We start from the raw sequence: 713 nt of genomic DNA on the forward strand, positions 1-713 counted from the left end.
GTATAATTTATATATTTATTTTCTGGTGAAAATGGATGAGCTGTATACCAAGTTACTCTTGTCATCACCATTCTTTTTATATTTCTAAGATACTCGAAACATAGTTTTAGGGGTGAAAAGTATGGTTTCAAAAGAGGGGGAAAATACATTTTGGCAGGTCATGTCAAACAGAATATATTATTTCGAAATACTTCGAGATTAAATAGTGGCTAATAAGTAAATTTAGAAAAAATATTATACAATATCTAACACATTCAATTTTACATACGTTCAACTCTTTCTATAAGGTATCTTTATGAAGTCTAAAACAAAATCACAAAAAACAATGCAAGTTGAACGAATTACGAATCCCAGTCACACCAAACACGCTCGAACTTTCAGTCGTTGGGGCATTATAACGTGACGATAAATCCCACTATTCGTTGGTAAAAGAGTATCCCAAGAGTTGACAGAAGGTAGTAATAACTAGCTGCCTTCTCTCTAGTCTTACACTGCTAAATTAGGGACGGCTAAGCAGACAGCTCTCGTATGGCTTTAAGCGAAATTCACAAAATAAGCAAACATATTTTATCCTTACTTAACCTATATTATATGTTACCTTTCTTCACCAAAACGTGAAATAAAAATCAAAAGCAGTTTTATATGCTATTGGGCTGTAGCATTTGTAACAAAAACATTTCTTCCCTTAACTTAGAAAGATGCGCGTGATGTGG

Source organism: Tachypleus tridentatus, chromosome 13 (genome assembly GCF_004210375.1).
Source record: "Tachypleus tridentatus isolate NWPU-2018 chromosome 13, ASM421037v1, whole genome shotgun sequence".
NCBI lineage: Eukaryota > Metazoa > Arthropoda > Merostomata > Xiphosura > Limulidae > Tachypleus > Tachypleus tridentatus.